The 22,355-nt window shown below is 41.0% G+C and overlaps 1 protein-coding gene across 11 annotated transcripts in view; it reads right to left on the bottom strand.

The window, feature by feature from the left end:
* cracd (capping protein inhibiting regulator of actin dynamics) overlaps window positions 1-22,355 on the bottom strand; it is a 232,375-nt gene that overhangs the window by 92,901 nt on the left and 117,119 nt on the right. The window lies entirely within an intron of this gene.

Raw genomic sequence — 22,355 nt, 5'->3', positions numbered from 1 at the left:
CTACCTGACATTCTGCTGGGATTGAGAGTTATACATAAAGCTCCATGGGACATTGTTGTGAGACTGGGGTCATTGAATACCTCAAGAATATAGATATTTTTAACGAACCAGTTCAGACGTGTTATGACACATCTCCAGACCAGGTCGGACTTGAACTTGTGCTTTCAGGTTTAGTGTGTCACAAGAGTCCCCATCAACAGGATGTGTGTTAATTGCAGATATCCCATCCTGAGATGCTGAAAAGATAAGCTTAACAAAATCCACAGAGGACAGTATCCCATTACCAAGTTTATTTACATGTCCTTGACTCTAGGACTGTCTCTTCAGAGTCAGCTCTCAGAGTGCCAGAACCTCTGACACTCCTGTTTACATCTGTCAGCCAGGGCTCCCTGAATGGACCAGATTAACAGCCCCAGTCAAGGAACTCACATTCTATGAGGTCCAGTTGGCCTACTTTGTTACAATCCCAACATCCCTGCCCTTCTGAGTCTGAGGACATTGGCAGATCCTTTTTATTGGAGAGCCTCTTAGGCCATTTTCACACTGGGTCAGGTTCCTCCAAGTCAGTGTCCGCTATGGGCAGTATGCAATGCACAGCAGCTCACTTCTTGCGTCAGGAGCACCTCGGTAGAATTTCACTCTTTTCTTCTGGAGACAAAGGCGTCAAGTCGGCCTCATCCATCATGTCCATCTCTGACTCAACGGTCTCATCAATACTTTAGGGTGAACCCACGGATTCTGGTAGCCTTTCTGACTGTTCCAAGGAGCAGGGGATGTCTTGTTCCAACACCGTTTGCGAATTGGCTACATTCGTATGGTCCTCATGCTTGTTCAGGGCTTTCATACCTAGCTGAACATTATATAGCACTGGTCTGACCTCATATTGACCATGCCAGTAACCCATGTGGGACCATTTCTGTGATTCTAACACCAAACTTCGTTCCCTGTATCAAACTGTCTCTCTCATTTGACAGAGTCTTGTTTGGCATTGGCATTCCTGATGCCATTTCACCCCCCCCCCCCCCCCCCCCCCATGTCTGGGAAGCTCAGATTTACCTGGTGTAGAGCAACTCAGCCAGTGCTAAGCCTGTAGTTACGTGTGGGGTGGTCCTATAATGAAATACAAACTGAGACAGCTTGGTATCTAATAAGGCTATAGACTGTTTCTTCAAGCCTGCCTTCAAGGTTTAGACTGCTCTTTTTGCTAGGCCATTGGACGATGGGTTGATTAAATGTCAAATCCCATTCAACTTTAGGAAGTACCCAATTCCCTGGTAATGATGGCACATTATCTGTGACCAATAGATCTGGGAGTATGTGTCTTGAAAAGGATGCACGCAGTTTTTTTTAAAATCATCATCCCCATGTTTGATGAATGAACAATGCACATCCAACCACTTTGAATGGGTGTCGATAATGACTAAGAACATTCAGACCATGAAAGGATCTGCATTGTTGGCATGCAAATGAGTCCAAGGTTTACTTGGCCATTCCCACAATTATGGGGAAGCTGCTGGCGGTAATTTTTGTCCTTGTTAGCACTCTGGTCACTGCCCAACCCTCGTTGCTATATCTGTATCCAGGCCTCACCACCAGACATAACTTTTCGCCAACACCTTCATTTTGGAGACCCTTGTAGAATTTAGTCAGTATTTAACAGCAATTTTGGGACAATCATTCTTTCTCCCATAACAATATGCCATTCTTTACTATGAGCTGATCTCTCTGGGTACAAAAAGGGTTTCAATTCTAGTTGTGACGGCCCTTTGGTTTCCCTCCCCCCCCCCCCCCCCCCCCCCGCCAGCACTACCAGGTATGCATCAGTATTTACTGTGGAAAAGGATATAGATGATATAAACTGTAGGGAAATAGATGGTGGAATCTTGCAAAATGTCCAGATTACAGAGGAGAAAGTGCTGGATGCCTTGAAACGGTTAAAGGTGGATAAACCCCCAGGACCTGATCAGGTGTACCCTAGAACTCTGTGGGAAGCTAGAAAAGTGATTGCTGGGCTTCTTGCTGAGATATTTGTATCATCGATAGTCACAGGTGAGGTGCCGGAAGACTGGAGGTTGGCAAACGTGGTGCCACTGTTTAAGAAGGGCGGTAAAGACAAGCCAGGGAACTATAGACCGGTGAGCCTGACCTCGGTGGTGGGCAAGTTGTTGGAGGAAATCCTGAGGGACAGGATGTACATGTATTTGGAAAGGCAAGGACTGATTCGGGATAGTCAACATGGCTTTGTGCATGGGAAATCATCTCTCACTTCTTGATTGAGTGTTTTGAAGAAGTAACAAAGAAGATTGATGAGGGCAGAGCAGTAGATGTGATCTATATGGACTTCAGTAAGGCATTCAACAAGGTTCCCCATGGGAGACTGATTAGCAAGATTAGATCTCATGGAATACAGGGAAAACTAGCCACTTGGATATAGAACTGGCTCAAAGGTAGAAGACAGAGGGTGGTGGTTGAGGGGTGTTTTTCAGACTGGAGGCCTGTGACCAGTGGAGTGCCACAAGGATTGGTGCTGGGTCCTCTACTTTTTGTCATTTACATACATGATTTGGATGCGAGCATAAGAGGTACAGTTAGTAAGTTTGCAGATGACACCAAAATTGGAGGTGTAGTGGAGGATCTGGACCAGATGGGCCAATGGGCTGAGAAGTGGCAGGTGGAGTTTAATTCAGATAAGTACGAGGTGCTGCATTTTGGGAAAGTGAATCTTAGCAGGACTGATACACTTAGTGGTAAGGTCCAAGGGAGTGTTGCTGAACAAACAGACCTTGGAATGCAGGTTCATAGCTCCTTGAAAGTGGAGTCGCAGGTAGATAGGATAGTGAAGAAGGCGTTTGATATGCTTTCCTTTATTGGTCAGAGTATTGAGTACAGGGGTTGGGAGGTCATGTTGCGGCTGTACAGGACATTGGTTAGGCCACTGTTGGAATATTGCGTGCAATTCTGGTCTTCTTCCTATCAGAAAGATGTTGTGAAACTTGAAAGCGTTCAGAAAAGATTTACAAGGATGTTGCCAGAGTTAGAGGATCTGAGCTATAGGGAGAGGCTGAACAGGCTGGGGTTGTTTTCCCTGGAGCGTCGGAGGCTGAGGGGTGACTTTATAGAGGTTTACAAAATTATGAGGGGTATAGATAGGATAAATAGTCAAAGTCTTTTCCCTGGGGTCGGGGAGTCAAGAACTAGAGAGCATAAGTTTAGGGTGAGAGGTGAAAGATATAAAAGAGACCTAAGGGGCAACTTTTTCATACAGAGGGTGGTACGTGTATGGAATGAGCTGCCAGAGGATGTGGTGGAGGCTGGTACAATTGCAACATTTAAAAGGCATTTGGATGGGTATATGAATAGGAAGGGTTTGGAGGGATATGGGCCGGGTGCTGGCAGGTGGGACTAGATTGGGTTCGGATATCTGGTCGGCATGGACGGGTTGGACTGAAGGGCCTGTTTCCGTGCTGTACATCTCTACGACTGTATCATTCTGCATCCAAAGTCTGATTTTGTCAGCTGTGACTCTGAGTGTGTCCAGAAAATTTAATACAATTACAGACTCATCCATTGGGGGTAGCACCGGTAGTGTATCTGCCAGAAGAATGCAGCTTAACACATCCGTGTTCACTACACAGTCTTCTGGACCGTGTTCCACCTTGTAATTATGCAAACTCGATATTAGACCCCAGTGCTGAATGCGGCCTGAAGCTATGGGGGGAGGGGGGGGGCATTGCCTTGTTCCCTTCAAGCAGACCAAGTAGGCGTTTGTGGTCCATTATTATCACAAATTTACACCCACAAAGGTATTGCTGAAACTTCCTGACTCTAAATATGACTGCCAAACCTTGGATATGGATGCTGGAATCTGAAACCAAAAGAGAAAATGTGGGAAAATCTCAGCATCTGTAAGGAGAGAAAAGAGCTGACATTTCGAGTTTAACTGACCCTTTGTCAAAGCTCCTTCCTTCTCTATCTGTGCATGTTTGCACTCTGTATTAGCCTGGATGCATATGCTTTTGGGGGATCCTCTACATTGGGCCATCTGTGAGCTAATACCACAGCTGTGAGCTGTCTGGAGAGGCATCACATGTCAGTACCAGATCTTGCTTGGGATCATACTGTGCCAACACGTTACAGGATGATAGCTGTTTCTTTACTTTATTAAAAACTACTGCTTGTCTATGTGACCATTTCCAAGGTTGACCCTTCTTTAGAAGCTGATGTAAAAGGCTAGGATGGAGGCTAAATTATGTATGAACTTTCCATAATCATTTAGCAGCCCAAGAAACGATCTAAGGTCCTGGAAAGACATGGGAACTGGGACATGTTTGATCACCCTCACTTTATCTCCAACAGGTGTAACCCGGTCTTGTTGATACTGTAGGTCAAGTAGGTCATTTGGGGGCCTGGAACACATATTTTCCCTTCTTAGGCGTACACCTGCCTTGGAAAAATGTCTTAGGACTATCTTCTAGTTGTCTAAGTGCTCCTTATTAGTTTCATCATTAATCCCACGTACCAAACAGTCTCTTAGCATGTCAATAAGAATCAAACCAGGGTCACATGCTTCTGCTAGTGATATTAATCTGGTTGAAAATGCTGAAATTCCTGGGTTCCCCGATTCTCAAATAGCCAAGTCGAAACAATAGCATTTCAGAATTAGAGGAGGCTTGGGGTCATAATATTCCTTGAAAGGTTTTAGTATCTGGTTCCTCAGGGCAAGTAGCACTCCTAATAACAGAGAAAGCTGCAGAACTAAAGGCTTTCAGGAGAATTACTGATTGCTTTGCGTCTGCCGCAATGCCACGTGCCTGGCAAAAATAACGCATTCGTTTCAAATACTGGGCCCAGTTCTTGATGACAGAATCGAATGAGTAAAGTTTCCCAAACAATGGCAAGATGTAAGAAATGCTTACCTGAACTCAAAGATTATTGTTGCGAGTGAGTTTCTTTGGGAACATACCTTACTCTCGTTGCCCCTGAACTAACTCCACAGAGGCCACTGTCCCATCACCAAGTCACCCTTTACTTACACATGAAGTGTTCTTGACTCTGCGTTTCACAATCAGCTCTCAGAGTTAGAATTTATGACACTCCTGTTTTTATCTGTCAGCCAGATACCCTGATTTGAGCAGATTAACAGCCCCAATCAGGGAACTCATATTCAATAAGGTCCACCTGGCTGACCTCATTATAGCTGGCTAACACTTGCTTTCAAGTAGTTCAATAAAGGCACTTTACATCAACCCTTCCTACCAGCTGCTGGGATGCCTGAGGTCTACAAATTCTGGCTTTAGGATATTAAAAAATAAATGAGTAAAAATGGAGGCTTCCTGTCTCCTGAAAAGAATTTAGTGACTGATCCACATCCTGAGTACAAGTCAGGAGCAACTCTTGACCTGCCTCCGTTAAGAGCAAATGGGAATGCGTTGGAGGTAGGTTGAGATAGGGATTCTTTTTGTTTTTAACTCACATCAACCTCCCTCTCAACCAGCCTGTGAAATTAAAATAACATCAAAGTTTCACACCAGTAGCAGAGAAGAATAGAGATTTGACTTGGTGGTATTGCCACTTTTCTTCCCACGTCATCTGAATTATGGAAACTGATTGTTTACAGTCCTGTTGTTTAAAGTCCTGCTCTTCAACATAAATGGAAATTAGTTTGCAAATATCATAAGTCTAATAATTTTGTTGTGCTTTGAGTGGGGAGAAAGGTGAAAGTATATCATAATGAAACTGCGATAAAATTAACATTAATTTGCACGTAACATTAAAAAAAACTTTATTCAAAGCTAAGACTTGATTGTTCGTGCCTACTCATGTTGTGCCAGAAAAGGCAGCTGATTGCAGTTTGTCTGGAGAAGGCAATAACTTCCAGTCAGTAACTGACAGGACATTCATTATTCAGTCAGTGTTACAAGCTACTTGCACTGCGTTCCACTCTGAATGATTTCACCCACTAACCTGACTTTCAGTGGAGAATCACTGATCTACTACAATATTCTTTTGTCTACTACATGCATATCAAAAGTATGGAATCAATATACTCATATTATTAAAGATTTACTTAAAATGTTGGCTTGCTGTCAGCAATTTGTTTTTGTTTATTTTTCTTACTGAATAATAAATAACAATAGATTGAAAAACAGAAAACTGTTGATTTGCTATACTCTTATTCAACTGCTCGTACTGCACATAGACCAGAATTTTACCAGCCCTCTGAAAAGGGATTGGGAGGCAGGCGAGAAGAACATACGCCAACCCAATTACCCAAATCTGCCCACCTGGTCCTGGCACTAATGCACAAAACACATGTTCAACATAACAACAAGGGCACCTCCTCCTCTTCCGATTGAAACTTCAGAAATGGCCACCCGTACCCATGGCACTAAGGTCATATAGCTGACAGCTGAGTGTAAACCTCTTAATTGATTACCATTAGTGAAATTGTCCCAGCAATCCTGTCATTCAGCACCCGCTATTTGGTCCGCTTTTCCAATTATTTAAGAACTGCTGTTGGCATGAATGTTGTAAAATCAAACTAAACACTTGAACAAAGAGAATGGACCAAAGTCAAGGCAAAACTAAACAATGGCAACATTTCAATGTCACGCAGTTTACATTTATTGCTAAATAAATGACTTTTTGAATATGTTAAATAATTTATTTTGGATGAAGGTAAGATACATAAGTTAAATAAAGTACATGGTTTACATTGTTCTGATTGTGTACACAGAATGAAAATAAATTTAAGTTACTACTTGGGAATGTTTTTCATTATTGGCCAAAAGAAAAGAGGAAAGTAGGGTCAAAATAGCAGGATTAGGCATAATTTTTAAATAGCCATTTATAAAAAGTCTGGTAGTTTAATGTGGAGAAATGTAGTTTTCTCCCTCATTATCCATCAATTGGAAACATATAATTATACATCACAGAATGAGGCCGTTTGTGTGAGCAATTCTGGGTTTAGGAAGGATGTATTGACCCTAGAGCAGGTCCAGAGGAGGTTCATGAGAATAATCCCAAGAATGAAAGGCTTAACTCATGAGGAATGTTTGAGGATGCTGGGTTTATAGTTGTTGGAATTTAGAAGGATATGGGGGCACCTGTTTGAAACTTACAGAATAATGAACAGCTTGGACAGAGTGGATGTTGGGAAGATGTCTCCATTAGCAGGAGAGATGAGGATCCGAGGGTTCAGTTTTAGAGTAAAGGGAAGACCCTTTAGAGCAGAGATAGGGAGAAAGTTCTTTCACTAGAGAGTGGTAAATCTGTGGAATTCATTACCACAGAGGGCCGGGGGGTCAGGTCATTGAATATATTTAAAACAGAGATAGATAAGTTCTTGATTGCCAAGGGGACCAAAGGTTATGGGGACAAAGCAGGAAAATGGGGTTGAAAAACCTATCAACCATGATTGACAATAGAGAATAGACAATAGACAATAGATGCAGGAGTAGGCCATTCTGCCCTTCGAGCCTGCACCGCCATTCAATATGATCATGGCTGATCATTCCTAATCAGTATCCTGTTCCAGCCTTATCTCCATACCCCTTGACTCCAATATCTTTAAGAGCTCTATCCAATTCTTTCTTAAATGAATCCAGAGACTGGGCCTCCACTGCCCTCTGGGGCAGAGCATTCCACACAGCCACCACTCTCTGGGTGAAGTAGTTTCTCCTCATCTCTGTCCTAAATGGTCTACCCCGTATTGAGTGGTAGAGCAGACTCGTTGGGCCAAATGGCCTAATTTCTGCTCCTAGGGTCTTATGGTCTGTGCCAGTACTTGCAAATACCTCTTGAGTTAGTAACCTTTTCCTCAGAAAATTCCAACATTTTTGCCCAAGCCAGAGGCATAATGATTAAAATCTATATTTTTAAATTCATTTATGGGATGTGAACATTGCTTTGTAGGCCAGCATTTATTGCCCATCACTAACTCGGCAATTTCAGAGGACAGTTAGATCTAATCACATTGCTGTGGATCTGGAGTCATATGCAGGCCAAATCAGCTGAAGACGGGAGATTTGCTACCCGAAAGAACATAAGTGAACAGGGCGGATTTTTACCATTAACAGTGCTTACACGGTTACCATTGGGTAAGCTTTTAATTCCAAATTTCCTATTAAATTTAAGTTTCAACAGCCATGATGGGACTTGAACCCATGTCCCCAGAACATTTGCCTGGGGTTTTACTGGTCCAGTAACATTTCCAGTTCTCACTGAACTGTGTAAATGATTCTTCTAAATCTTTATTATTAGTCTGCTCCCTCCTAACACCATATAAATAAAATTTAGTGTGCAGTCCTTGTGTTCTAAATGAAGGGTGTCCTAGGGCTGTTCAGAGGGCAGTGCCCTGACCCCACTGTCACATTGAGAATTCCGAGGCTCAATTTCAATTTTAACCCAATTCACTCTGAAAGGGTTTTTCTTCCTACCCAGTTAAAAAAGAACAAATACAGATAATTAAATCTAATTGGCCTAAAAGGACTTATCTCCTCTCCATGTATATATGATGGCTTTATGGATAATGCAAATTAAACACTATACAATATTGGTTCAGTTTAATAACCAGATAGTGAATTGTTCTGGAAAATATATCATCAACCATTTGGTATTCATAGCATCTGAACAGTGAATCATACATAGGGAGCTTGACAGAGTAGATACAGAAAACTTGTTACTGCTTGTGGAAAAATCTAGGACCAGAAGAAATAATTTCAGAACAAAGAATCATCCACTTAAGGCAGAGGTGAGGAGGAATTTCAACTGTGAGGGTAGTGAATCTGTAGAATTCTTTCCCACAGAGGGCTGTTGAAGCTGGTAGTTAACTATATTCAAGACTAAGATAGATTTTAATCAGTAAGGGAATCAAAGATAATGGAAAGGGGAAGGAAAATGGAGCTGACGATTATCTGGTCAGCTATGATCTTATTGAATGGTGAAGCAGATTTGAACTGAAGTATCTATGTCTTATAGTGCAGTAGAATTGCAATAAGCTTAGTTTGGCAAAACTTCAATGAATACACATTGCACTGATTCACAGAGTAAACAGCTGAAGAGAATAGCGAGTTGGGGGAGTGAGGGAACGAGTGGAATATTCTAATACTTACAGGGCATTTTTCTGTCCAAGAAATGTTTGATTATTTGTTTACAAATACGCAGTGCAACAATGTAGCTCATGGTGAAAAGTGCCATTGCATTTTTGATACTTGAGGATGAATTTGATTCACTGTCCTTGGAGCTGTTTCCTTATCCCAAAAGAGTCTGCGGTGAAGTTGACCTTTGAAAACCAGAACAGCAAGAATGCCCCAATCTTTGAGAATCTATTCCCTCCATATGCACATATTAATGCTTTGATCAACATATTCACAATAACTCATTATACCTAATTTATTATCGCATAAATCTACTTATATTAAGCAGTAATTCAATGTGAACACAAGGTTAAAGAATGTACAGAAAAGTAGTGAAAAACTGTGTCTGCAAAAAAAGTAAAAATCTAAATAAAAATTTCCATCAGTGGGAACAAACTAGATAATTATCCAATTTGTAGAGAATTAGTTAAAAGCAGTTGCTTAACCCAGTAACAGGTTCCTTTTTCATTGTTACAAGAGTCGTTTCAATTTAATGATGTAAAATAATAGCCATTGACCAGAGGTTGTTAGTAAAGCATGATCATTATCCTATTAAAGTATAATACTATATTCACAGAATAAAACAAATAGTATACTTCTTATCATAATCACCGGTAGGGGTTAATACAAGCAAAATCATTCCAATATAAACACTAGGGGCTTTAAAGCTTGAGGAATTGCCCCATTGGCGCAGTTGATCTTAATCTCATCTTAACTGAACAAGCCTGAGCCCAGGCAAAACCTCAGTTATTCAGCTGCTTAATCTACGTATCGGTTAGGGAGGGAGCATATGAAGATCCCAAAAATGCTTGATCAGCTGTATCAAACTTTTTTAGGTGACGTAGAGAGTAGCTATGATGCAGTTAGTTAAGATTTATATGAACGCTCAAAGGGCATTAAAGGGTAAGGTACCCTGTAATAAGCTAATGAGACTAATGAATAGGGACAGAGAATGTGTAGTCAGGGGACAAATGTCAGAATCTGCTGTTAGCTAACTCCAAGACACAAAACAGAAAGAGAGTAAAAAGTAATCACCTAGAGTGGCAAAGGAATGAAGGTGTATTCAACAAGAATCAGTGTTGGGACCACTCCTGTCAATTTATGATTTGGACTCTGGAATCAAAAACACAATTTCTAATTTTACAGACATCAAATTAGCTGGGAAAATCTTAATTGGCCTCCTTTGATTGGCCTTAATGCTTGTTAATTGTCTTAATATGATATACGCTGCCTGGGGGCAGACAGCTCTACCTTGGCCCCTACCTGTCTCAGGGAAAATGGCCTGAGAGGTTGTAGCCAACATGGAGCATGCAGAGAATCCACTCCCAGTGAGGGCTCAGAATCTAGTCCATGTTTTGACCTTCCTGGCACTTGAGAGTCTCCTGCCCTGTGTAGGACATTCCTTCTCATTCCCATCTGTACCACCAGCACCTCAAACTGTGCATTCATCACTATGGATCTCTCTGTTTACCCATTTCCAAGAATCTCCATTGCAATCCTTTCTTATAGTGTTTGAATAAATTATTATTTAAGAGAAATCTGCCTTTAAGAAAAGTAGGATTCCTGTGTTACACGATTGGCAAACAGTAAACAGCCGTGGATGGCACGATAGCAGTGGGCGGTACAGTGGTAGTGGGTGGCACGGTGGCACAGTGGTTAGCACTGCTGCCTTGCAGCGCCAGAGACCCAGGTTCAATTCCCACCTCAGGCACATGATTATAGTTAAAATTTAAAGTGTTAAAGGCATGCATGTGAGACATCTATAATTCCATGGATATAAAAGGTTTCCAATAGTGAAATCCACTGTCAGCTGACAATGCTCCTGTTATGGGTGTGCAATCAAAGACCCTGTCTTTCAAATATGGAGGTTCTACCTCATGGCCACAATTTTCCTGCCCAAAACACATTGACATAAGACTTGAGAGCACACAGGTGACATAGCTGTTTCCTACAAATAAAATGAATCTTGTAAATATTTCACATTATATTGGCATCATTTGATTCATACCTGCATGATTGTTATTTGTTGAGACTAGCTTATTTAAATAGTTAAAACTCACACAACACCAGATTATTGTCCAACAGGTTTATTTGGAAGCGCTAGTTTTTGGAGTGCTGCTCCTTCATCAGGAGGTTGTGGAGGTTAAGATTACGCTCACATAGTTTATAGCCAAAGGAGTCGAGTGTCATGGAGATATGATACAGTAAACAATCTTAGATTAAAACTTCTACCTTTTATATTGGGATATGCTGGTTTCTGTTCTTTGATATGTAAATCCCAGAACTTTTCAATTACATTCTCAAGATAACTCAGCTTTTTCAACAATAGGTGTGAAGTCTGTCTGCGTCCCAATTCTAAATCAGACTGACAAATCCTCTGTATAGTTTTTCAGTTTTACATGGATTCATGCAGTTTTTGAGCAAAATAAAATATAATTCTGCAGAAACAAATTCACCTCAAATGTGTGCACATGTAGGAGCGACAGATTGAGTGTGCACGTGAGTATGTGAGCGAGAGAGAGTGTGTTATGCAGTGGGGTCGCCTGTGGTGTGGGGTGGGCCCGGGGTCTCGGTTGAGGCCATTCCCATGGGTACCGAACTTTGCTATCAGCCTCTGCTCGGCCACTCTGTGTTGCTGTTTATCCCGTGGGAGTGGCCTCGGCCGAGACCTTGGGTTCATGTCGCACTGCGGGTGACCCTACTGCATCATACACATACACACACACACACACTCACACACACACATACACACACAAACACTCACATGCCCACACAGACTCTCTGTCATACACAAGTTCTCTCTCATATGCACACACATACACCCCCCCCCCCCTGCACTCATACCCACACATGCATCTTCTCACACATACCCCATCACACTTACACACACACCTAAGTTAGAAATCACATAACACCAGGTTATAGTCCAACAGGTTTATTTGGAAGCACTAGCTTTCAGAGCACTGCTCCTTCATCAGGTGATTGTGGAGAATAAGATTGTAAGATACAGAATTTAGCTATAATAGTTAACTGTTAAGTGTACAGGTGCACCTTGTGATTGGCATACATCAATGGTTACAAAGGATGTAGGGGCATTATTGTGGAAGAAATGACATTGCATTCACTTTTATTTAATGCTCATATTACTGTCCAGTGTTGTACTTTCTATCCTGTGTCTTATGACTGATCTTGCAATCTCATTGGCCTCCCTTCTGTATACTGTAAAGGAGATTATCCGCAAATGCTGTCTGTCGGAGTAATTGAAATGTGTTAGGTGGACTCAGCTAACACCTAGAGATTCGCAAATTTAGATAGTAATGACACTGCCCTTAGGCTCCAGCTTTTTCTTTATCTTGTCTGCTCACAGTGCACTTCCCACTATATCCAGGACAGCTGTTCCCACGCCACTTCTCCAGGCCCCCGACCACATCTTCTGTTCTATCTTGCATCCCTCTTGCACTGCTCCACACTCCAATCTGTATCCATATTCTCTTCCCCTTCACACACTTATACTTGCTGGTCCTGAGTCTCCATGTGAGCTGCATTCTCCTGCTTCCTACTCTTGTACAGAATGAAACACAGAAAACTGCTGATTTCGACTGCCTCCACTACACAAAGCTTATTAGTGCAAATCACCTTTAAACAATGTCAATTGGGTGCCACAAGATTTTGGTGTGTGACAGACTTTTGTCTTGAAGATGGTAATTTATAATTTAAATTTTAAAATAATTTTAAAATTCTTACATAATGGGGCATTGATGCTCAACCTGCTGCAAGCACAAGACTGCCTTTATTTTTGCATTTCATCATGGTTGGATTAGATTACTTACAGTGTGGAAACAGGCCCTTCGGCCCAACAAGTCCACACCGACCCTCCGAAGAGCAACCCACCCAGACCCATTCCCCTACGTTTACCCCTTCACCTAACACTATGGGCAATTTAGCATGGCCAATTCACCTGACCTGCACATTTTTGGACTGTGGGAGGAAATTGGAGCACCCAGAGGAAACCCACGCAGACACGGGGAGAATGTGCAAACTCCACACAGACAGGCAGCAGTGCTAAAAAGAATAGTCGTTTATTATCGCTTGCACTTCTTACAAGAAAAATGTTTAAGTCATACTACAGTGCCTATATTCATAATGAAAGACATTGATAAGCAAAAAAAATTTTTAAATTAAGACAAAGTCCATCTTAGTTCAATTCCTGGATTCAGGAAAAGATAGTACCGCTGCAAGACTGACATGTGCTTTCCCATTCTCTTTGCTATCGTTGGCTGTTATTTCTTCTTCCTGCACTTTTGCCTGCAGTTCCAGAATTCTGTTCCCAATTATTTATTGCTTCCCCTCTCTTAATGCTGTTCTGAAAACTTCTAACTCTGTCATTAATAACTCCTAATGATTCCTTACTCTGTGTCAATTCTTGTCAGGTAGGACGTATGTTACATTGAGTCATTGGGTCATACAGCACGGAAGAGGCCTACTGGCCCATTGAGACTGCACCAATCCATCAACACTAATGCATCTGACTCCAATGTTATGACATTTCAACTGCTCAATCACGTCCTTTTCAAAGATAGTGAGGTTTCCCGCTGCTCCTACCCTAGTAGATACTGCGTTCCAGATTGCCATCACTGTTTAGGTAAGGCATTTGGTAAAGTCCCATATGAGAGATTGTTACCTAAGGTAACAATGGAAGCCTATGGAATTTGGGGCAAATTATTGAACATGACTAGGAAATAGGTTGAATTATAGGTGGGTACCCGAATTAAAAGCCACTGTATTAGCGCAAATTGTTCTTTAAAGTTTACTAGTTTGAATTTCTTTCAGCAGACAGGATTGAAGTTGATTCTCTTGAAAGTCTGTCATCAAGGTGCTTATAAATGTTTTAGAAAATTATTTCAATGCCTAGAAGCAAATTTTAAGATTTTCCACACTTGTACTTATAATTGCTGTGAATCAAATAATTCTGTTTTGACTGCTACCAGAGATTGTGCCAGTCATAAGCTGACTCTGTTGCTGTCTTTCCTGGGAATTGATTCAGGCATTTGCAAATAGTATGGACTCCTTGGCAAACTTGGTGTCCATGGAGTACACTTGATTCCAGTACTTCAGTAAGGCACTCGACAAGGTTCCCCATGGGACATTGATTAGCAAGGTTAGATCTTATGGAATACATGGAGAACTGGCCATTTGGATACAGAACTGGCTCAAAGGTAGAAGATAGAGGGTGGTGGTTGAAGGATGTTTTTCAGACTGGAGGCCTGTGACCAGTGGAGTGCCACAAGGATTGGTGCTGGGTCCTATACTTTTTGTCATTTACATAAATGATTTGGATTTGAGCATAAGAGGTACAGTTAGTAAGTTTGCAGATGACACCAAAATTGGAGGTGTAGTGGACAGCAAAGAGGGTTACCTCAGATTACAACAGGATCTGGACCAGATGGGTCAATGGGCTGAGAAGTGGCAGATGGAGTTTAATTCAGATAAATGTGAGGTGCTACAGTTTGGGAAAGTAAATCTTAGCAGGACTTATACACTTAATGGTAAGGTCCTAGGGAGTGTTGCTGAACAAAGAGACCTTGGAGTGCAGGTTCATAGCTCCTTGAAAGTGGAGTCACAGGTAGATAGGACAGTAAAGAAGGCGTTTGGTATGCTTTCCTTTATTGGTCAGAGTATTGAGTAGAGGAGTTGGGCGGTCATGTTGCGGCTGTACAGGACATTGGTTAGGCCACTGTTGGGAATACTGCATGCAGTTCTGGTCTCCTTCCCATCGGAAAGCTGTTGTGAAACTTGAAAGGATTCAGAAAAGATTTACAAGGGTGTTGCCAGGGTTGGAGAATTTGAGCTATAGGATGAACAGGCTAGGGCTGTTTTCCCTGGAGTATCTGAGGCTGAAGGATAATCCTATAGAGGTTTACGAAATTATGAGGGACATGGATAGAGTAAATAGGCAAAGTATTTTCCCTGGGGCCGGGGAGTCAAGAACTAGAGGGCATAGGTTTAGGGTGAGAGGGGAAAGATATAAAAGAGACCTAAGGGGCAACTTTTTCATACAGAAAGTGGTACTTGTATGGAATGTGCTGCCAGAGGAAGTGGTGGAGGCTGGTACAATTGCAACATTTAAGAGGCATTTGGATGGGTATATGAATAGGAAGGGTTTGGAGGTGGGACTAGATTGGGTTGGGGTGTCTGGTCGGCATGGACGAGTTGGACCAAAGGGTCTGTTTCCATGCTGTACATCTCTATGGCTCTATGACTCTATGACTGTCTGTGTGGAGTTTGCACGTTCTCCCCATGTCTGCGTGCGTTTCCTCCAGGTGCTCCGGTTTCCTCCCACAGTCACAAAGATGTGCAGGTCAGGTGAATTGGCCATGCTAAATTGCCAGTCGTGTTAGGTGAAGGGGTAAATGTAGGGGTATGGGTGGGCTTCTCTTCGGCGGGTCGGTATGGACTTGTTGGGCTGAAGGACCTGTTTCCTCACTGTAAGTAATCTAAACTAATCTAAAATCTGGGTAAATCTACATACACTGCTGAGGCCTCCTACCATGTGCAGAGATCATTGGTAGCATTAGCAAGCAGAGATCTTGTTTGGATCTCACACCATAATTATTCAGATGGAGCGGATTTGTGGATTTTCCAGCCTGCCCAGCTGGACCAGAATGGGTGTGAACACATTACAAATTGGAACACTTGTGTTAAAAAATGGGGAAGATGAATTTTTCAGCCAAGATGTCCCCATTTTGTACTGAAATAACTTTTGACACAACATCTGTTTGAGTCAATTGAACTTGCTTCTTGAGTGTGTGTATTCAAAATTCATTCTTAAAATATGGATTTTAATAGCAATCCCAGGACCTTTCACTCATCCAAAATTGTTCTGAGAAGTTGGTAACTTGCTCAGAATCAGTCATGTTTAGATTAGATTCTCGACAGTGTGGAAACAGGCCCTTCAGCCCAACAAGTCCACACTGACCCTCCAAAGAGTAACCAATCTAGACCCATTTCCCTCTATCTAATGCACCTAACACTATGGGCAATTTAGAATGGCCAATTCACCTGGCTGGCACATCTTTGGACTGTGGGAGGAAACCCACACAGACGTGGGGAGAGTGTGCAAACTGCACACAGACAGTTGCCCAAGGCTGGAATTGAACCTGGGTTCCTGGTGCTGTGAGGCAGCAGTGCTAACCATTGAGCCACCATATGTTAGTGTAGAAATGTTGATCTGTCCAGGTAATGGGTGAGTGGGGGTTGGGGGGGGGGGGGGGGGGCAGGTTTCTTTCCCTAACAGTTCTAATTAGCATATTTTTATTAATTTTAGGTCACCCAATTGTTTCACAATGACTTTTAATGAAACCTGGCTTTTATTTCCTGATCTTTGAAACTAAATTGAAACTGGCCCTCTGATTGGTTGGCAGCTGTTGGAGATTGGCCCTTGTTTTAAGGGACTGGATTCCTGACAGTTCCTCATGAGCTGTTCAATTGGCCCTGTGTTTCCCCAAAGGGCTGAGACAGGATAGCCTTTCCTGCCCATTACTGGGGCCACCACTGCTTCAACTAAATGCAACCCATTAGGTGGGTTATTATTTTACATTTCCAGAATCTACAGAATTTCGCTTTTATGTTAATCCAGTTCCCTGGGATACTAGTTCAGGTCATAACCATTATGGCATCTCACGTCCTTGTTGGCAATAAGTATATTTTAAGAAAATGACTGATGCCTACATTTTTGCTCATATTGCTGATTTGACTAATTTGGAGTTTTGATTCTGGCGCCATGTTTCAAATCCAAAAAAACAGCCAGAACGCCTTTGTGACATTTCCAGCTGTGAAATGAAGCATTTCGTTCTTTCACCCGAGTAATCAAGTCGTAGTCTGATTAGTTGGAAAGGTGATAGTTTCATTTATCTTCTTCATTATCAAGTGTTTTCAGTAGATAGAGCACTAAAATGTTGGATTCTCAACTAGGAACATAAATTTAAGAACTGGTCGCTATTGTTTGGTTTACTAGAATGGGAAGGAAGATTTCTAATTTCACATGGATCAGTAGAAGGCAACAATCACACATAAGGGACTATAGTGAATTAACTAAAGTAGCCAATGAAATGGCATTTGAGATGGGACACAGGAAGAAGATAATCTCATCAAGCCAATCAAGAAGGATTACATGAATGGGGCAGTTTCGAAAGGGAGCAAAAGAAGAAAAATATAGCCAAAATTGAAAAACGTACACTAAACATTTACTTGCTATTTTCCTTATTGTTTGTATTGATAATTGTTTAGAATCCGAAGATATCATTTTGGTAAGTTATCCCATTGCTGGGTCATCTTCTTAACTCTATTGTTACAGGTAGGGGGTCAGTTTGCTGGTTTGTGATGCTGAGTGATACCAACAGCATGGGTTCAATTCTCATCCCAGCTAAGGTCACCTTAAAGATTCTTCTTTCTCAACCTTAGTGGCACGGTGGCTCAGTGGCACTATTGCCTCACAGCGCTAGGGACCTGCGTTCAATTCCAACCTCAGGTGACTGTCTGTATGGAATTTGCACATTCTCCTCTTGTCGGCATGGATTTCCTCCCACAATCCAAAGATGTGCAGGTCAGTGAATTTCCCAGAGTGTTAGGTGCGTTAGTCAGAGATAAATATAGGGTAAGGGAATGGGTCTGGGTGGATTACTCTTCAGAGGGTCGGTGTGGACTTGTTGGGCCGAAGGGCCTGTTTCCTGCTGTAGGGAATCTAATCTAATCTAAACCTTACCTAAGGTATGATGACCCTCGGGTTAAATCACCCTCTGTCATCTTTCTCTCTTTACCATTAAATTTATAAGTTTAACTTTATTTTCTGAAATCATGATATCCTTTACTTGATTACTTGCACACAAAAAGACAAAGGCTATTTGGCTGTTTTAATTCATACCAGTTTCACTCTGACCTTTGCCTGAACTTCTCTCATCCCATTTTGCTTTCACAGACACATAAACTAAAGGTGGGCCAAAGGCATTTTACTCTTATTCCAGGCTTGTTGGTATTCATGCTTGATGTGAAAGATGGCACTGATTATGTAGCATTGCTGTCTGCATCCAATAACAATACAGAATGATTCATATCCTCAGTTTTGCTCTTTTCAAAGATCAAATAGATTTGAAAAATGAGAAACATAATCCAGTTAGAATATCAGTCAGTTTACACATCTTGTATTGAACCTTGAAAACTTAATATTTTTCTTTATTCTTTCACATGATATTGGTGTCAATGGCAAGTTCAGCATTTGTTACCAATCTCTAACTGACCTTGAACTTGTGGTAACCACTTTGATGTCTGGAGTCACATAGTCGGGAGCAGGTAGGCATAGTAGATATCCTCCCTAAAGGACATTAGTGAACGAGGTCAATTTTTATAAAATCCTGTTGGAAGTTTCAATAATGATCACCATGATACTATCCTTACATTGCAGACATTTATTAATATGTTATAAAATATTATTATCTACTGTGGTGGGATTTGAAACCATACCCCCAGAACATTAGCCTAACATCAGGATTATTATTCCAGTGAGATCACCCCATCTCCAGATCTCACCATCAAGATTCACCATGCCAGCCCTTTGCTATGATCTACATCAAAATTCACAAGCTGGAGCAGAAATCTCTGTGATCTCAGTTTTTTTTGTGCCAGTAGAGGTCTACCTGAAACACCCAGCTTTGAAGGAAACCTAACAGTTTTAGACATGCTGAGTGGAAGTAGGCAAGAAGTGTGGGATGTGATTTTGAGGCCATAATGTGGAGGAAGGGGAAGGAATTGATGGGAGATGAATCACTTGCAAAGCAGTGACCCAAGCTTTGCCAATCAATCAATATATCAAAATAATAATGTTTCTACAGCTTGAAGGATAATTTGAAGTTATAGCATAGCTTTGAGCCACATTCAAAATGACTCAAAAACACTATGTGCAGAATGACAGCACATGTATCTCGCCATCTGTTATTCTCAACAGATTCGAGGGAGCGAAGCTTTTTTTTGTCAATACAAATGCCAATTTTGCAGTTGGGCCAGCTTATTCATTAAAATTATTGACAGGCAAAATTTCACTCCATCTGGTATTAGGAATAGTGAAGGAAGATTTTTTTTCCATGCACCATGGATAGTGATATTGTCACACATTGCTAACAGACAAACTCTTCTCACATCATCTTCTTGCACACCTCTGAGAATATCAGAATTTCTATAAAGGTTTCCATTACAAAATAACCCTTTCAGCCCAACCACCTCATCTTATCCCATGCTTGTGGAATGGTTGCTCTTAATCCACATATAACTAATTGTCTGTCTGACTAATGGAGAGAGAGAGATGGTTCTATGGTTCTTTGTGGAAAATGGCTTCTTAACTTATCGATAACCCTTTCAAAAATCATGCAACTGATTATTACTAAGGCGTATTGTTGCATCGGTCCAGTAACTGGCATTTTACTTTTAGATTAGATTACTTACAGTGTGGAAACAGGCCCTTCGGCCCAACAAGTCCATACCGCCCCGCCGAAGCGCAACCCACCCATACCCCTACATCTACCCCTTACCTAACACTACGGGCAATTTCGCATGGCCAATTCACCTGACCTGCACATCTTTGGACTGTGGGAGGAAACCGGAGCACCCGGAGGAAACCCACGCAGACACGGGGAGAATGTGCAAACTCCACACAGTCAGTCGCCTGAGGCGGGAATTGAACCCGGGTCTCTGGCGCTGTGAGGCAGCAGTGCTAACCACTGTGCCACCGTGCCACCCACTGTCCCAGCAGTGGCAGCGGGTAAGGGAACTTACGCCCATGGCTCATGATGGAGCACTGAACAAGAAGGCCTATAAAGTTGAACATTTTTTCTTTATTTCTTCACTTTTCTGTCTTTATATTCTATGTTTTGGTTTATTTTTCTGTGATTTAAGATGGCGCCAGAGATTGGCGAGACAATAGAACTCCTTTCACTATGTTTTGTAGGAAAATACACGTGACAATAAATAAATCAAATCATTTAATCGCAATACTAATAAATTATGCAACATGGATATAAGCATGTTAAAAAGCAGTTATAGTCGCAACGTTTGTGATACTTAAAACCTGCTGAAAAATATTAACTGGTTATATTGTTTTAACTAATCAGTTTGCCACATGGATTGCAATGAAGGCAGTCACTTTCCTCAAGGAAATTTGGATTGGTCAAATAATGTTGGGCTTGCCAATGACTTTCAGATCCCATGAAAGAATTTTTAAAATCTTACTAATTAAATTGAGCTGTGAAATGGCAGTTGCTGACGTGAACTGAGGATTGCTTGACATGCTTAATTTTCTACTATTGATATATCTAGATTAGACCTACAGCATGTTAAACTTGTAAACAATCAAATGTCCTATGAATGTACTGTGTAGAGGCTCTCACTATTCTTCTTTTAATTTCCTCATTTATCTTGATTTGGAACTGTGAGTTAAGGTTAAAAGTTGAACTTTAAATAGCAGCTTGTTTTAAAGGACAAAGACAGATGCTTGCTATTGAGAACCAGCCTAGAAGATTTAATTACCGATTTATTTACTGTTCTAAGGTCACAGTAGATGAACCAGAACCAAATTGTTGCATTGCACAGGGCTGGCAGCTGGTTGGATGTTGAATTGGGTAATCAAAGGAAGATTGGTACTAACCAGCCAACCACAGAAAACATTGATTAGAAAGAGAGAAAAAAAAGTTCTGACTGAGAGGAGAGTAATTTTTGAAATTTTCTGAAAACTGCTGTTGTGTTTTTTTTTTGAGTTTTCCATTCAGTAAGTGAATTGTTGAATGGTCTGAGAAAATAATCCTAGTCAGTCAGAAGTAAGAGAATACATGTGGAAATCTGCTGAAGTTGTTTGTAATGACTGTGACTTCAGAATTCAGGCAAGATGTACAGTTGTACTTGCCTGTGAACTAACCATTTTGCAAACCTTTCATGAAAACCTGATAGCCATCATTTGAAACGATTCATTGAAGTGGCAAATTACAATTACTTTATTTCATATTTTAATTTATCCCTTCATGTGTCTGTCTTTATGTGAGACTGGGGGGTTATGATCAAAGAAGATTTGGCTTTAAACCACAGATGTTAATTAGATTACCTTGTTTATCAGTGTTCTACTAAAATTACAACATTAATAATAAATTGTTAATTTTTGTTTAAGTTATAAACTTGTACAAAATCTGTTTTTATAAAGTCTGGTTAGAAACAATTGAGCAATTTTAATTATTGAATATTTTAATTCCACCATGTTGTGAATCCAATGAAAGTGAATATCATTTGGTTTGGCTTAATAAATAAAGGTATAATCACCATAGTTCTATCAGATCATAGGGCTGCTCACTTATTAGAGAGAGACAACTGGTGGTTTAACCTGAGAGAGTAACCATGTCTTAGGCAAGGTGAGAGGTTGAGAAGGAGTGTTACCCTCAGCCAGTGCAGGAATTGAACCCTTGCTGTTGATATTATTCCTGCCATAAAGATGTCACACTAATACTTTGTACCCCTCTACTATAACAACTCTGCATTGTTTACTAACATCTATAGTTATGCAATAATTATACAAGTACAATTTCTGTGGAGAATGCTGCCACATCTTCAGCAGGAACCTTGGAGTAGTGATGGAAATAGGCTTTATCAACACTGCTTCTGGATTTCTGCCTATCTTCTGCAAGAGTTACAATGTTAGATCAAAAGAATCAATGCAGGTGGTAATGTACTAACATATTAGTTTGAAGTGCAGAAGACCTTCCAATTTTCTGGAGTTGTTGTGGAAAAGATCAATTTTTTGAGCATAACTAAGCCATTTGTAAAAATGACTGGGTAAATGTTATGAGAGTTTATGGTATAAAGCCTCAATTTTCTGAAGCATGAGTGAGAAATGGAACTGTAGGCTTGTATCCTTTATTATGACTAGACTGTATTTTGAACTAAAATAAAGAAGGAGCCATGTTGATAATCACTACAAATTGTTTTAACTCACTAAGTTTTAGTTTTGTAAATCCCTGATATTATATCTTTCTTCCAATAGATTCTTACTGTAGAGAGGTTCTGAGTGCACTGATTGTCCTCTGACTTGGGCAGATGATGTGTTGGGAGAGGCTTTTACCAAAGAAAACATCAAAAGCAGATTCCCAGTTGTTTTGCTATAATATATGAATACCTGACTAAGTAATCCTG

Source organism: Chiloscyllium punctatum, chromosome 1 (assembly GCF_047496795.1).
Source record: "Chiloscyllium punctatum isolate Juve2018m chromosome 1, sChiPun1.3, whole genome shotgun sequence".
NCBI classification, from domain to species: Eukaryota; Metazoa; Chordata; class Chondrichthyes; order Orectolobiformes; family Hemiscylliidae; genus Chiloscyllium; species Chiloscyllium punctatum.
Note: the sequence above shows the minus strand (reverse complement) of the source record. Positions and strands in the feature narration are given on the sequence as shown.